The 17,082-nt window shown below is 36.4% G+C and overlaps 1 protein-coding gene across 1 annotated transcript in view; it reads left to right on the top strand.

Annotated features, from left to right (window-relative positions):
* Positions 1–17,082, top strand: part of LOC309963800 (uncharacterized protein) — a gene marked incomplete at its 5' end in the record, with an annotated part of 228,425 nt that overhangs the window by 5,161 nt on the left and 206,182 nt on the right. Inside the window, one exon of the mRNA XM_082842339.1 lies at positions 8,507–8,690. The remainder of the gene's footprint in view (positions 1–8,506; positions 8,691–17,082) is intronic.

The following is a 17,082-nucleotide window of genomic DNA, read 5'->3' as shown; positions in this document are numbered from 1 at the left end:
TGATTTGGCAAGTGCCCCATAGCAACTAGAATGGTACAGAGCTGGGGCAGTGGCAGTTGGCACTAAGGCCCTAGCTGTCAGGCAACAGAAAAAGATCACAGAAAGCAGGTAGATACCATCAGGGTGGTCAGGATTCAATCAGAAAACTGGTAAGAGAGAAATGGGTAGGGTGGGCCCTTGTCCTGGAAGAATGTAAGTTCTAGAAGGAGAGTTTGTGTAACATTTTTTCATTTACAGTGTATATTCGAATACATTAATTCAATGAACTCTTACAACAGCCCATTGAGATAGGTATTATCATCTCTCCTTTTGCAGAGGAGTTGACTGAGGCTCAGGGCAAACTCATGTGTCCTGTCCAATGTCATACATCTAGTAAGAGTCAGAGCTGGGAATTTAACTCTAGCCTTCTGTCCCGTGGTTCAATGTTCTGCTGCTCTCCAGGAGCATTTCCTCTTTTAATTTACGTCATAATTATATTTCCTGTTAGAGTGTGAACCACACTTGTATATCTTGTATATCACTCATCTCACCCAAAACTGTGACCGTAATAGAAACTCTGATTAGATAGTTTCTGCCAACCTAACAGGCAATTCCTAAGTCTCATTTGCCGGTTCTAACCTCTCTATCCAACTTCTAAATGTGGCATTCCTTAAGTCTAGCACCCAAGCACTCTTTGTTTCTCTACTGCACATACTCTCAGAGTGCTTTCACTCACTTCCATGGATGTAAATGCTATCACCTGGTGCAATGGTTCTGCTAGAAAGAAGTAGGTGCTGATACTCCAGGTACACTAGTGGCTTCTCTTCCAGTCCAGCTCTTCCTTTCAAAAAGACTTCTCTCCCCCCATTTTTTTCTGGCTTAGAGGTTAAGAAGCATGCTTCTTTTTGAGAAGCCTTCAGGAGTAGAGTATGAAATAAAGGATTCATGCAATAGGAGTTAGATTCAACCAGATGACTTCTTCAGCCCCTGGCAATTATAAGACCCCATGATTTCTTTGAGTGCATATTTGAATGAGTAAATTTCTGTTCATTAACTGTTTTTAAAAGCTTTATTCTTTTGTAATCATTTGACCTTATAGTTAAGGTAGAATTTTAAAAAAGGATAAAAAGCCAGAAATTCATAATAAATTATTTAAAAAAATGAAAACCAGTACAACAGTGTAACTGCATAAGGATTAAAGGAACTATATAAGTTTCAGGCAAATATATTTAGTATTTATTTTGTGCTTTGTGCTTTTATATACCTTATTTCTAATTTTTACAATAATCCTTTGAAATAGTGATGATTATGCTTTTTGTCAGAGGTAGGGCAGAGGTACAAGGAGATAAGTAATATATCTCAAATCATATAGTTGTTATTGAAGAGTGAAGTCAAACCCAGGTCAGTCTTTGAGGCTCAAGTCCTTTCCAATGCAGTAATACCTTTCCTAAACTAGTCATAGTTACAAACTTTTAGAGGGTCCTCTTCAGCTGTCCACCCAGCACAGAAGTCTTCTAGACAGCATCTTCAGCATTCAGGTTATGCGCTGATAACGCTAATGCTATGAAAGGATGTGCTCACACAGTAACCCATCCCAACCTCCCAAAAATCGTGATACAAGATTTAATCCAGATAATTACCATTATCTAGTTTGCAAAGACCTCAGAAAAACATAACTTTAGTCTTCCATTTAAATGTATTCTATGACTATTAGGATGCCATTGGTTAAAAACAGCCATCATTTTTTTTAGAACTTATTGCTAAACATATTCAACAGGGTGGCTGTTTCTTTCAGTTTGTACTTGGGTATAATTTTGTGGTCTGTTTACTATTGTCAACTCTCATTATTGGTTAGTGGATTATATGCCATACACCTCATCCGCAGTAACTTGGATGCTTTGCCATTTACAGCAAATTTGTTTTCCTATGTTGGAGGTATGTTGAGGATGAAGGAAAAAGAAGAAGGAGAAAATAACAAAAGAATTTTGGGGTGGAAATCTATTCTACATCTGTTTTATTATGCTATTTAAAAAAATTACAAAGTATTAATAGTATATGAATATATTCTCTTTGGAGGATAAATTTCAAGCAGCACACGATTTTAACATAAGAATGAGTCTCCTGTTCAAGCAACCCCCAACCCATTCTCCTCTTCCCAAAGATAATCCTTAGGTACTTATGTGTCTATACTTTCAAACCTTATTTTATGCATTCATGTACTTATATTTATATATAGAGAGAGACAGATGTCTTTGTGATTTGTTTACATACATGGAATTGTGCTGTATATATTGTTCTGCAACAGTATGCTTTGGGGATCTTTTCCATATCAGTTCATAAATATTGACCTTATTTATTTTAACAAATTCAATTAACAAAATTTGAGTATGGATGTAACATAATTTATGTTAATCATTATCCTACTGGTGGATGGTCAGATTTGCATTTCTAAACTATGATAAACAATGTTGATAAGAGCAGTAACTTATTCTGAAAATGCCATATATTAATACCAATTGTTTGCATTTAAAAAAATATTTTTCATATGGCCTTTGACCTTGCTCAAATGTCAGACCTTGTGGGTAGAATTACTTTTTAAGAAAGCAGATAAATCTTAACTGACTTTACTAACCGTAACCTCTCCTTCTTTCCTTCCTTCCCTCCTTCCTCCCTCCCTCCCTCCCTCCCTCCTTTCTTCCCTACCGCCTTCCCTTCCTTCTTTCCTTTCTTTCTTCCTTCCTTCTTTCCTTTCTTCCTTCCTTCCTCTCTCTTTCTTTTTTCACTTTTGAAAAGATAATACGCATAAGATGGTTAAGATTCACTAGGAGAGAATCAACTACAGTGTGAAGTCCTGCATCATTTCTCTCCCATCCAGAAACTAATGACCATGATGACAGTAGGTAACATTTGTTAGGCACTGATTAAATGCCAAGCTTTGCTGTAAGCACTTTATACATATTAATGTTAACTTAATTATTTCTCATAGAAGAATTAGGAAGTAGGCACAATTATTATCCCCATTTTGCTAATGTGGAAATTGTCAGAGGTTACCCTGGTACTGGACAAATGAGAGGACTTCTACATGGTGTTCCTCAAAGGCCTGGACAGTGAGGCCTTACCCTGGGTGTGGTAAAAGGGAGCAGTGCAACTCCACCAAGGCCCACTGTCCACAGCTCCTAGTCAAGAGCTGCTTCATACTTTGTGGGCATCCAACTTAGGGGGAGCATCTCCTCTGCTTCACCTGGGACTTTCCCAGTTTTAGCACTAGAAGTCCCAGGTCCCTGTCAATCCCTCAGTTGTGGGCAATCCTAGATGGTTGGTCACCCTAGTCCAAGTACTATTTATTTTGAGGAAAGGTGAGGGAGATCATACCTGGAGCAGGTGAGTGGATGACCTGCCTCATGGTCACCAAGGACTTTGGCAGGACCTTCATTGTGAACTACTGGCAGTGAATAAATATCTTTTCATAAATCCAGCTGTATAAATGGTAAGGTCAGAGCTGCTGACTTACCCTATCCACAGGGTCAGTACCTTTCCCTGTGAGACAGGAAAAGGTAAAAAGGATAAGAGGCCTACCACTTGGCTTGCATTCTAATATATCAGGGCACAAAGGATGCTGATGAGGAACCAAACCAAACAAACTCTCTGACAGCAAAAGTTCCTATCCTTTTTGACTTTTAATGTCATGCAGTTTAAATGTAATGTCCTGCTTCTAATCATAATAGGCCTACAAAATATTCTACTCTTCCTTGTTTCACCTGCAGTCAACAGTCTAAGTTACTTCATTATCTATGTTGCACAGATTTATGGCTTTTTTTGGTGTGTGGTCTGGAATTAGCTTCCTTACAACAAAGATGAAATGTCCCTTTAAGAAAAAATCTAAAAGCAAAGATTGCATTTTTTTCTTGAACAGTCTGGCAATCTTGATATATTTAGAGTTGCAAATAGAATGACTTTTTTGCTGTTATTAATTCAGTCACAAATTGCAAAGGGGATTAGAAAACCAGGAAATCAGTCATGTTTCTTGGCGGATGGTGGGTCCCAAGAGAGGGAATGATGAGACTATGGCTATCCTTACAAAAAGAAACACAAGACAAAGCCTGCCATAAAACCTCATTTGAAAATTGCTCCTCTTAAGAAATTATGCTAAAAGTGGCCTGCTCCTAGAAATACAAGTAAAAGAGTCAACCAGTTTTTACCTCATAATATCAGTTTAGCTCTGGAATTGTGCTTAATGCAGCTCTAAGTGGCTGAGGGAGTGACATCATTGACCAAAACTACACTTGACAGAATTCTGTGAAGCTCAGAGCTACAGTGCAAGGCCATTGATTTTGCAACAGTTTGTTTCTTTTCTGATCTAAAAGTGATTTCTATGTGCCAGGGGATCTTATCTATTAATATTGTTCATTCTTCACTAGTCATCATTTTCCTTGGAACATGCCATCCTATGTAATCTGAGCAATAAGAACATCAGAAACTGACTGGTGGGAGATGTGGCCCTGAAAACACTGAAGGCACTTTGTCCCCAAGGCAGGGGTCACTAGGGAGGGAGAAGATGTTCTGGACTCTAATCAGACAAATACATTACAAAATTTCCACCTCAGACTTTCTCATGGAAGAACTAAGAAATTATATATACTCTTTGATTTGTTCTTATTATTAAAACAATGGACTTTCTGAGTCTCTCCAACACATGTTTATTGACCACCCACTCCATAACTTGCAGCTGGCGCCTGCAGAGCAACATTGAGGGTGATCTGGCCTCTTCCCCCGAGGAGCTGATATCCTCCTGACCTCATCTTCTACTGCTGTCACTCTTCATTGCTTTGCTTCTGTCACTCTGGCTTCCTCGCTCTTCCTCAAACATGCCAAGCATTCGGTTGCTTCAGCGCTTTTCTACTTACTGTTTCTTCCTCCTGAATAGCTCTTGTTCCAGATATTTCACTTTATTGACTCCCCGATTAAAGGTCACCCTCACAAGGGAGGCCTTTCCCAACTCACCACATAAAAGAGCACACACACACACACGCACACACACATGTGTATACCCTTTTACTATCCCTTATCCTATTTTACTTTTCTTCATATCCATTTTCTATCACATCAAACATATATTACTTTTATTTATGTCTTTATTAAGTGTCTTCCCCCCACTATCTTTTAAGCTCCATGAGAGCACAAAATTAGTCTCTTTTGTTTCCTGCTATATCCCTTGCGCTAAGAACAGTGCCTGGCACCTCGTAAATATTCAGTGAATAATTGTGGGAAGAATGAATGAGTGAAGCGATCAAGTAGACTGCTCTATTATTCACACTCAGTCGGTTGGTCTAACTCAGTGTTTTTATGCTCCTAAATCTTGAAGATCATGCCTCAAATTCTAAGTTACCTCAGAAATCTTTAAGGTCAACTGTTTTATTCTGTGTCCAGTCTAAGGCTTTGGGCCCGAGGGAGGATAAATAATCAGGTCTCACCTCTTTTCCTGTCTCCTTCAACTACAACTCTGCTTTTAGCAGTTGTATATAGTGGACTTCAACAAAAGATTTCTTGTAAAGATAGGATTTCTCGAGCTAAAATACAATAAGCAAACAAAAAGCAGAAAAAGAAAACTACTATTTGAGGGAATTGGGATGAGGGATGTTAATCCTTTGCTTTAACACTTCTATCAGCATTACTCAGGGACCCTGAAGAAAGGTCTGAACTAGGTGAGTGAGTCGGTGCTGGAGTCTTGTGAAAGCTCAGCTTACGACAAGACAGAACCTGGAGGGGGCCTTGAAACAAAGCTGGAGTTTAATGTTTTAACTATTTTAGAATAACCTTTAAAGGTAATATGATGTTAGGAAATTTTCATCTGGATCACTTTATATTTCAGTGTTAGAGAAGTCGAATCAAACGCGTCTTTGTTAACATATGCAAGATGTTTTCCTGAAAAATCCTTATTTTGAGAGATCAAATTTGCATCGTTAGCAGGGAAGCTATTAGAAAAACAAGAGTACCTAAGACTTAAACAATAAAAAATTGTATGGATTCTTACCAGTTGTCCACTCTTGACTGTTGAAATGAACAGCTGTGAGCTTTGTGCTTCCAGTTTTCACATGGCCCACATGTCCTTGGCGGAATCCTACAGTTGTCATTTAAACAAACATATCTTTGTCATGTTGGAACAGGCATCTGATTTCATTCTGCTGGAGTGATGTGATCTGGGTCTGCAGTAGGCAATTGGAAGCAGGTAGTACAGTTCAGAACACTGTAGGGACTAAGGTTCTCCCTGTCCTTGGCATGTAGTGTTAGTGCTCACGGAGAGGAATGAATGCCTCAGGCACCTATTTGGCAGCGCTCTGTGCCTAGGACAGTGCTCAGTACCATGGGGGAATTTTAAAGAAATTTGAGATCATCTCCGTAATCCTGTTCCCGCTGCCTTCGTGGCAGAGTCAAACTTTCTAGAAGAGAAGAAGCCTGCTCATTGATTTTCGATTACTTGGCTAAACGCTGGCTTCTAAAGCCAACTCTGTCTCAGCAGTTCCTTTGTTCTTCAGGAGCTGCCCTACTGCCTTCAGTATCCTCTCGCTTTAGTGTATTTTGCACACAACTTCAAAACATCAGTCTTCCTACAATGGAAGTAGATTTGAAGCAGATTGAATTTGAAATCATATAAGACCTGGGCCTATGTCTTGTTTAAAGATTATTCTACTGACAAGTAGTAGTAACACCTCCACTATAGAATTGTGGCGGGGATCAAATGAGATCATGTATGTAAAAGCAATTTGTAAAGAATAAAGATCAAGGGACTTCCCTGGTGGTCCAGTGGTTAAGACTCTGTGCTTCCCCTGCAGGGGGTTCGGGTTTGACCCTTGGTCTGGGAAATAAGATCCCGCATGCTGTGTGGCATGGTCTTAAAAAAAATAAAATAAAATAAAGATCAATACAAAAGTAAAATATTATTGGTATTAAGCTCTATTTTATTACGTATCCCCTTGATAATGAAAACCTTCCAAGGTTACTTATTGCCTATGGAATAAAGTCCACATGCATTAACCTGTTATAAGAGGCCCTCTCCTTTATGGCCTATTCTTCATATCTTCTATACAGAACCCATTCTTCAGGCAATCCAAGCTTTTCACAGTTCCCAGAACAAAGCATTACTTTCCTATATCTGTTACCTTTGTGAACTTAGTTCCCTTTTCTTGGAATGTTCCTCTACTTATTTTAACCAATTGAAAGCCTACTCTTTTTTTTTTTTCTTAAAAAAATTTTTTTTTCTCTCTTTTCATGAAGCTTTTATCCTATGTTTTCTTCTAAGAGATATGTAGTTTTAGGTCTTATATTTATGTCTTTGAACCATTTCAATTTTTGTATATGGTATAATAAGGGTCAACTCTCTTCTTTGGGATGTACGTATACAGTTTTCCCAGCAGCATTTATTGAAAAGACTATTCTTTCTCCTGCTCCATTTTAAAATAAGCAAATATATGTATTTATTTATACATTCCCCTTTCCCAAATGGTAGCATACTAATGCATATCTTCACCTAGCTTTTGTCATTTAACAACATATTCTGGAGATCATGTACTAGAGACCTTCACTCTCACCCCCTTTCTTTTAATTGGCGGTATGATATTCCATTTTTTTGGGTGGACCATGTTTTATTCAACAAGTTTCCTATTGATGGACATTTGGGTTTTTCCCAGTTTTTGATATTATGCATAGGGCTGCAGTGAATAGACTTGTGCATATGTCTTTTCATTTTTTGATAGTGAATCTTTCCAGGAGGTGGGATTGCTGAGTCTAAGCAATACAAGATAAAGTTATGCCTAATTTTGTTAAATATTGCCAAGTTCTTTACCATAAGGTTTGTACCATCTTACATTCTCAGCACCAATGTTTGTGAGACCCCGTTTCTTGACATTGTTTCTAGTAGTGTATATTGTCACACTTTTGGAATTTTGTGACTCTCATAGGTGGGAAATGAAATATCACCCACTAATTTTTTAAGGCTGAAGTACCATTTCTTATTAGTTTGCAGCAGGCATATGTAACTTGTTATACCCAATACTGTACTATGGGTGTAAGGGTACATACATGATCTCCCCTACAAACAGGAAGCTTTCTGAGTGAGTGAAAGTAGTGGGTCTAATTGATGTTTTAAAAAAAAATGTTTCAAGGGCTTGGAATATTGTTGGCATTCATTGTATATTTGCTGAAGGACAGGGTAAGTGAATAAACTCAGAATTAGGAACTTGTTTTTATATACCATTTTTAGAGTCTATAATTATGTTTACAATCATCTCCAGTGGGCGTGTTTATCTATGTGGTGGAACCCATGGAAAATTCAGGTGATTTTTGAGTGATTTTTTTTCCTTGTCTGAGAAAAGATGTTCACAGAGATGTAGACCTTTTTTTTCCCCTGAAAGATTCTGTTGAGTTCTGCACAAAACCTCCCTTGGAGAATATGGTCATTTGGAAAGTGTATTTTATTTTCTATTTACATTGCAATTTATAAAGTTCCTTCATGTCTATTGTTTGTTTTCAGCCTCACAACAGTGGTGAGACAGACACATGTCTGTTTATGGAAGAGAAATTTGTGACTCAGAAAAGTTCAGTAACTCGATCAAAGTTACTGAGACAACAGAAGCAGAGCCAGGCCTCAAACCCAGGTCTTCTGATGCCAAAGCCAGCATTCTTTCTTGTACACCACAGCTGCCATCTGGAACTTGGTAAGAGTTTTATAATTTTCTTCTGTTGTTTTTCTTTAGATAGGAACAGCTTTGAATTTTAAAAATAAAGTCACTGAGGTCATTTTTCCTTTTAATATTTATAATGTGATATCTTGTGTATGTAATATGGTAAAGGAAGAAGTGTCATATAAGGCTCTATGTGTATACCTCTCCTAAGATGCTCTTGTCCTGGAATTGTGTAATTGAGGCTCAGAGGATGCATTCATTGCTGGGTGTCATGCCACTGATATAGTCATAGGAAACATACTGTGAAGATAAAAGCCACCTGTCTTTAAAATATTTTTTTAATTCATAAGGGCAGTTTCTAGTTCACGACGTCAAGGCGAGCACATTTATTTATTCCTCTCTCACAGAAATAATTTAAAATAATATTAGAAGAATAAAAAAGATTTGTAGTCCACAGAGATGGGGAGAATTATAAGTGGTCATGAGTAGATGAGAAGAAGGTAAACATGCTTTATTAAGTTTATAGTGGAGCAGAGAGGAAGAAGAGGAGAAAACAACACCCTAGAATATGAGAGAAGTGGACTGCAAGGATAGAAGTCACTAAGCTGCTCTGAAGAACCCTGGAGAAGCTTTGGACTCAGAACTGGAAATCAGTTCAAGATGTCTACTAGCCAACTAGTAGGTATTCTAGAAAGACAAAGCACTCATGGTAGAGGGAAGGAATTGTTAAAAAAATAACATCTCCAGAGCTAAAGGGAGATTTTTAAATTCAAACAGTCCATAAAAGCCAAGTCAGATAAATTTTTAAAAGGCCCGTATTTAGAGATATCATTGTGAAATCTCAGAACACTAAAGATTTAAAGTGGGAATTTACATCTATGAACCTTTACTTGAGGGTGTACTCCAGTAAAAAAAGGGTGAAAACCAAGAAAGGGGAAGATGTGGGATTGTTTAATAAATCATTTAACCTTACCCCACAAGAGGTCTGGCCTTTGCCACCAGCTTTCGGGAAGTAATCTCTAAACTTCTGGAATGTCATGCCTGATGGGGTGTTATTGTCTTCCTGGGGGCTTTGGGGCAGCCAAACTGTAATGGATGTGATTCAAGGTTGGGACTTTGAGTCACACCTTGAGGGCCTGGAGACTGGACATTAAAATTGAGACTGGAGATTAAAATTGACCTTGAGGGCAGTCAATCATGCCTATGTAATGGCGCCTGAGTAAAAACTAAATACGGAGGCTCTAATGAACTTCCCTGGTTGGCAAGCATCTGTGCTTATTGTCAAAAATCAGTACTGGAGAAGTAATATGTCTTGACTCTATGGGAAAAGGACAATGGAAGCTCTGCACTGGGTATTTCCCCAGACTCTATGTATTTCCTCCCTTGGCTGACTTTAATCTGTATTCTTTCTCTGCAATAACTCTCAACCATGAATATGATAGCTTTCAGTGAGTTCTGTGAGTCCTCCTAGTGAATTATCAAAACTGAGCATGATTTGGAGAACCCCTCAAACTTGCAACCGATGTCACATGTGAGGGTGGTCCTGTGTGGGTTGTGCTCCCTCTAACCTTGCAGTTGGTCTACCTCTTTTCAAGCATATATTATACAAAAAAACTTGTTTAGGAGAATAATGAAAGAATATTCAAGGATGACAGTTATATAGTAGGCCAAGGAAGAAAACTGGTCTACTTTAGGACAGAGATTGGCAGGCCTACAGAAAAATGTTTTCAAGGAGAAGAAAAGAATTGCTTTCAAATAATAGCAGCTGCTAATGATAAGTTGCAAGATATTAGGATATGGTGGGAAAAGCCTATGAATCTTAAGAAGGTAAAAAAGAATAACCAGAAACTCTAACTAGATCAAAACACTTTACCAGAACATCATGTTCCAAATATAAAACAATTTAACACGATTATTTTTTCAGCAATTGGTAAACTGTAAGAGAGGAGACTCTAATCTTGGCACTAGTGTATTTTCCTTTGAGTGGCACAAGGATTATGACATCAGCAGCATAGACAAGAGAATGTAATTTTTAGCACTTTCTAGCTCTATGATGAATAATGTAATGAATAGTTATAATAATATAAAATTTGTTTATTGAGTCATGAAAATTATGTTTGTAAATACAGAAGTGAATTGTAGACATAAAATGGTCATGCCATTTGGTTAATGGCACTAGGCAGCATTTATGTAATAATTAATGACAAATTCATGACTAGTAAATATAAAATAAAATGTTCTTTGTAGTAAAAAAAAATTTGTTTATTGGTTATCAGCTTTTAAAATAAACTTATGCACAAAGCATGGAGGAGTTAATCTTGATTAAGAACAGAATATAAACACTTGGCTTTGATGATGTTAAAGTAAAGCTCTAGCTGACAGATGTTGGCAGATGAAAGGTAGGCACGGGAAGGGGAAGCAACTGTAAGGGTACGCACATCCTCATTTTACACAGTAAGGAGTCGAGAGAATCTGTTGAAAATTAACGAAAAAATTAAACATTGATGACGTTGCTGAGCATTGGAAAAGAGGATGCTCTATCTGGGAAAAAAAACCAACTTAAGCCACTCACACTGTATACAAAAATATCAATTCTAGGTAAAATGTAGATCCTTTAGCTATGAAAGGCAAACAATAAAGCTTTAGAAGATAATATAGAAGAATAGATTCATGATCTCAACATGAGAGAATGATTTTTAACCATATTGGATATTAAGAAGCACCAACCTTAAAGGTAAGGATTGATTAATTTGATTACAGTAAAATTAAGAATATTAAAAATAATTAAAATAGTAAAAAGGCAAGCTGCAGGTTAGGAGATATCTGGAACACATATAATTAACAAAGTGCCTATATCCAGAGTATATGAAGAACTCATACAACGCAGTAAGAAAATACAATTCAGTAGAAAAATGGGCAAATAGACTCAACAGCCACTTTAAAACAGGAAATATCTAATAGGTCAAGAAACATATGATAAGGTGCCCAATCTCATTAGTCATCAGAGAAATGCAAATTAAAAATAAAAAGAGATGCTCCTACATATGCATCAGAATGGCTGAAATTAAAAAGACAAAATAGTGAGGATTGCCAAGGAAGTAGAGCACCTGGAATTCTCATACAACTGCTGGTGGGAATGGAAACTAGTTTAACCAATTTAGAAAGTAGTTTGACTTTATTTAAACATACTGTACTTGTGACCTAGCAATTCCTCTCTTAGGTGTACATCCAACTGAAATCTATGCCCATGTGTACCAGAAGACATGTATAAGAAAGTTTATAACAGCTTTATTCATATGCTTCAACATAGGAACAAGCTAAATGTCCATTAACGGGAGAATGTATTAATAAATTGTGGTATAATTATACAATGGAATACTATGAGGCAATGAAAATGAACTACAACTGAATGCTACAATATAAATGAATCTTATAAACATTATATTGAGCTAGAAAAGGCTAATGTAAAAGAATATAATGCATAATTCCATTTATTTAAAACTCAAAAACAGGCCAGACTGTAATGTTGAGCGATGTATTCTTAGCAAAAATGTAAAGCACCAAAACAAGGAAGTGAACACCAAAAAAATCAGGAGAGAGTTACATTTAAGGAAAAGGGAGCAAGCTGTGACATAGAAAGTATGGAGGGAGCTTCTTGGGGCTGGTATTGCCCTTCTTGATCTGAGTAGCCAATGGATGTTTGCTTCAGAAGACATCTATGCTTTATGACTTTCTGAACGTGTGACATATTTTACACACCAAACCAAAAAAAAAACCAAAACGATTTAAATAAAAACAAATTCATGGTATAAGGAAATTATTTAAATTTTAAGATAATGAATAGTGAAACTAAAAATAGTGACATAATCCTGAAAATTGAGAGGTGTGGAGTCTTGTAATGAGCTCAGTTCTCCTCTGCAGTTATAGGAAGTTAATAAGAAAATCTCCAAATTGATAAACATACTATTTAGAAATAAGAACCAAAACAAACTGTAAAAGTATTGTTTTCCATTCTGTATTTTCCATTTAAAAATAATGGATTATTTTATGCTCATGTTTATTAATTTTTTGACCAAAATCCATCACATTATATTTACATTCTTATATTTTAAAAACATCTATATGACTGGACACCCAGATTATAAACAAATACATTTATTGACTGAGTTAACTTAATTTGAGGAATTTTAATTTTTGAGTGAGTTATTTTATATTACCCTATATATTGATTAAAATTATTTTATGTATTCAATAAAATATTGTCAAAAATCCTTTCTTTTCTCTGTGTTACTTTTCATATAACTTGTGAGAATGTTGAGGATAGAAATAATGAGACAAGGATTTTTTGTTTTCATAGCCAAATCTCACTTTTTGTACAGTTATTTAGGACTGTGATAGAAGAGTTAAGTTTGTATTTGTAAGATGACTTTTTATCTTTCCTGACTTCATTGCATTTTAAAGGCGTCTGTATTAATAAATAACCATATCTGATGGCTTTCATAAACAGCTATCACCACCATCACCAACCAAAAACACAAACAAAGAAAATGTCTACACCTCTACAAAACCCCAGCATTATGGATGCTTCTAAGAAGCAACCTAAGGAAACAATGTCCTCATTACCTATCATTTCAGGGGTGTTGCAGTGTATTTGGGTGGAAGCACAGCTTTTAATATCAAACATTCTCATTTTATCCTAGAACTTTTTAACAGTGAAGACAAGACAATTATAGATCATTTTAATCATCAGCTTAAGTGTATTTTGAGTTTACTGATAAACCATGCAAGAAAAAAGTTGCTTTTAATATAGGGAATGTATTTATTTTTTAATTCTTTGTTTGTATTTACTTTTTTTGGATTAGTTTTTATTAAAAAGAAGTAGAGTTAGTCTGAAAAAAGTATGTAAAATATTCTTTCCAAAAATGCCTTATTAATAAAAGCTTTTCAAAAAGTAGTATAAAATAGATAAGTATTCTTCCAATATTAAAAGAAATTTGCAAGTTGTAGTTTTACTCTATTAAATTAACGTCTAAAAATATGCATTAAATTCCAAGACCCTTGGACAGTAATACCATAACATTTATGATGAAATCAGAAATTTTAATAAAGGGGAAAAAAACCTTTGGTCCAACGCAGTAGCTCTTTTTGCTAGCTAATGTAGAACTGATTGTTGTGAGGATCTGTTGTCTCACGGCAGTTAAAGAGCATATTTATTATTCTTGTAAGTTTTCTTTTTATATTTTATTGTGTGCTTTACACTTGCTTTTTAGCATGCATGTTGAGATATCTGGCTTCCTTTGCCTTTGGATTTTGGAACTATTTTGGCCTCGTTTCAATTGTAAGCTATCCATCTGATCGTAATGTGTCAGTACTTTTGAATATTTACAATAAAAAGAATAAGGACACTCACTGCACTCATTTATGACATGGATGGGAGCCATCCAAATGCCCACTCTCGTTTCTGGTCACCTTGCCTCTGGTTTTCTGTTGTGTTTCAGTTTGGGGAGCTCACCTCTGTCCTTGTTCAAAATTTTAGTCCACATTTCCAAAGAATGGTCATCTTAGTGCACCTATGCTAAAAGCATTGATTAGGTCTTCTTTCTCTTAGAAGGTTGCACTTCATGTAAGGGATTTGGAAGATAACTAGTTCTAGGCATAAAGGTCAACCAATCTGTTTTTAAAACAGGGTTGACAAATAACCAGCTGCAGGCACTAAGTTCAGCCTACAAGTGTGTACTCTAAAATCAGTTCTGAGTCATCTGCTCTGTGTGTTTGGCACCCCTGTTTACAGCACATCTTGAACCTTCTTATGTAGCAATGCTATTGGTAAATAGCCTACCCTTTATGACAGCATGGATGAGAAAAGGACAACCTGATCTTGGTTGATAAAATGTGTATCTTATATGTGGTGAACGGATATTTTGTAAAGTCTCACGCAATTATTTAAAATGCCTCTGTGTGTGTATGTGTTTGTGTGTGTGTTCACACACTTACTTTATGTGCTCTGTAATGATTCATGTTCTAAGAGGGTGTGTTTTTCTCTCTTGGAGAGCTGGCAGCCAGCCCGCCCTCTAAGAAATGGGAAATTTCTTGAGCTAATTTGGAAATGCAGTCTATGTGTTTATACCACAAAGCTATAACTCTTTGTCCAGACAGCACTGCCAATTATCTATGATATTTCTATTCAGTATAAACTTAAAAAAAAGGCCAGATCTTTTTATTAGCCTGTTTTGCATATAAATTTTTAGGATAATTGTCTATTAATATCACTTCTAAAGCAGAAAGGAGTTATTTAAAGGGATGACCTGATTGTCTTGATAAAGAAAATAATAGAGCTACAATCCATTTTCTGAAAATTTGGTCTTGAGTTTGAGTGTGGGCTGGAAGGTAAAAACTTTTGGATTAAATTCCAAACTCTAGGACAATAGGATTTAGGCCAAATAATTTACTCTTTCTATATCTTTGCCTTCCAATCTGTTAATCAGGAATCAAAACATTTACTTATCTCCTTACAGGAAAATAAAACATTGGTGAACAAAAATGCATTTGCTCTGTTTGAAGGGCTAAGCCATGTACCATTTTTCAGTGTGCTCCTTGCTTCTGGCACTAGTAGACTCCCTTGTGGTCATCACATTTCTCACTGGCAAGAAAAAGGCCTATCGCTGTGTTGAGAATTCAGAGAGAAGTTCTGTGCCATGTATAGCTTAGTTAACCAGGAAACAGGCAAAATTAAGACACATTTTGTGGAAATTCTATTTTGTGTTTTCTGAACTAGGAGAAGGCACAATTTTCTCAGAGGGCAGAAATATGCAGGAACAGGCTAGAATGACCTGTTAGGAGAATGACAAATAGAGAGGGTGGAGAGGTGGTGACATTTACTTTTCTGAGGGTCTTTTAAACAGACAAATAAAAACATGCAAAAAAATATGGTTCACAGATAAAGGCAGGAGGATTGTTTTTGTCACTTTTTTAGAGGTTCTTTTAATTTACAGCAGGCTTGTGTGAGTTATTAGGTCTGCCACCTAATAACTTAGGGTGTCAGTCTATGTGCCAAGCTGTTTACTATGTGTTGGGAACTCAAAAATGAATAATGAACAATTTTTTGAACTCAAGGTCTTCTTAACCTCCCTGGGAGAGAAATACTTACAAATAATTACAATAATATGTGATAAGTGCTAGACTAGTAGCAAAAACACGTGCTATGATTACAAATTTTGCCTGGGGTGGTTGGGACTGAAAAGGGAATATCTGCATTGGACCTTGAAGAATGAGAGGGAGTTAGGCAGAGGAGACCATTTCAGGCAGAGGACAGAGCATGAAAGGAGGTTGGAGAAGTGGATGTCGGTGGAGTGTGGGGATATTTTAGAGAGGAGAGAGTAAGTGTTTGAGGGTCAGAGAGCCCCAGGTTGGTAACTCTGCTAGGTGGTCATTCACTGGCTGTGTGATTTAGGGCACATTGCTTAGCCTCTCTGAGCCTCGGTTGCTACATCTATACATTATTATGTATCGCGTAGGGTTGTTGTGAGAATGCAATGAAACAATAAATGTAAAGGACCTAGAACAGTACAAGGACAGAGTAAATGTTCAGTAAATGGTCACTATTGTTTCATCTTTTAAAATGAGCTGCAGCTGCTGCTCTGGAGCTGCAAATTGTTCAGAACATCATGGGCTTATTCTGGGAGGGGCTTCTCAACATAAATCATCCATAAAATGGAAATAATACCTACTTTCAGGGTTGTTTAGAAGAGTTAATATTAAATACAGGCCCAATAATGGTACTCAATAAACAGTAGTTATTATCATTCAAATTTTAATAACACTTTTCTTTCAATGGCCCAAATATATGTAATTTCCACACTCATACTGAAGAAATTGTGAATTTCTGTATGCACAGAATTGTGAATTTTTTTGGTTTAACACCTTCTGCTAAACCAGAGGCAGAAAATCACTTTTGAAAGTATGTTATTTCCCCCCATAGGTAGTGTGTCATATTAATGAACATGTTTGATATGTGAGCTGGCATAACCATCACACCATGTTTGTTTTTCCATTTCTGTGTCCCAGTGCTCATCATGGTACCAGGCACTTGTATTTAAGTAAATATTTAAAGAAATACCTGGTACATGAATTAGGTGGTAACTCTCTAGCTGGTTCTCTCAAACATTTTTTTTTTATATGGAGGAAAACAATTTTAGGTCTTGAAATTGCCTTTTGAAAATGAAGTTCCCAAACCATTTGAACACTGAACACGTACAAATGCATATGATATCAGCTTGTGGAGAGGATCATGCTGCTCCAAAATCTTTGTTTGCCTGGAGGTTGCATTGGTCCAACTTGTAATTATAATTGTAAAGTTATTATATCCATGATTATTATTATGACATTCCTAATAAGTATTTTTGTAGAGGTCAACCTAATGTTATAT

The sequence above is a fragment of the Leucopleurus acutus genome, assembly GCF_964270905.1.
Source record: "Leucopleurus acutus genome assembly, chromosome: 7".
NCBI lineage: Eukaryota > Metazoa > Chordata > Mammalia > Artiodactyla > Delphinidae > Leucopleurus > Leucopleurus acutus.
Note: the sequence above shows the minus strand (reverse complement) of the source record. Positions and strands in the feature narration are given on the sequence as shown.